Genomic DNA, 606 nt, shown 5'->3' with positions numbered 1-606 from the left:
GTATTTATATTTTTTATATTTTTAATTACGTAAGTTTAATTAGTTTAGGTCTTACTAATATAAGTAAATATATAATGTGATAGGCATGTATTTAGAATTATATTATTTTTATTCTATTTTTCTAAAAAAAAATTAAAAAAAATAAAAAAGGTTAATATTTTCATGTATTATATATAATATTTTAAATAAATTATATTTTTAAAATATTTTGATGAAATTTTTTTTCCTTGATATTTTATTTTGTTGTGCTTCCCAAGTTTTAATGTAGTTTTTAATATTTCTTGAAAATAGATTTTTGATCAAATTCAATTAGGCATAATAACTACTTTGTTTCCATTTGTAAAACAAATGTAACCACTTATTATACTAATATTATTTTGTAGTTTTTTTCTAATTGCAAGAATACATTTTCTTTACAAAAGAGCTTTACATCGGAGATATTAAAAATATTAAAAATAATACTAAAACGAGAAATAAAATTGTATTTATATTTGGGTTAGACAAAATATGATTTTTATAAGAAAATTATAAAAAGAAATAATTAGTTACATGATGATGTCTCCATATATAATATTTATATTTATTTTAATTAAATTAAGTCATTTG

Source organism: Arachis ipaensis, chromosome B06 (assembly GCF_000816755.2).
Source record: "Arachis ipaensis cultivar K30076 chromosome B06, Araip1.1, whole genome shotgun sequence".
Taxonomy (NCBI): Eukaryota; Viridiplantae; Streptophyta; class Magnoliopsida; order Fabales; family Fabaceae; genus Arachis; species Arachis ipaensis.
This window is presented reverse-complemented; position numbering follows the sequence as displayed.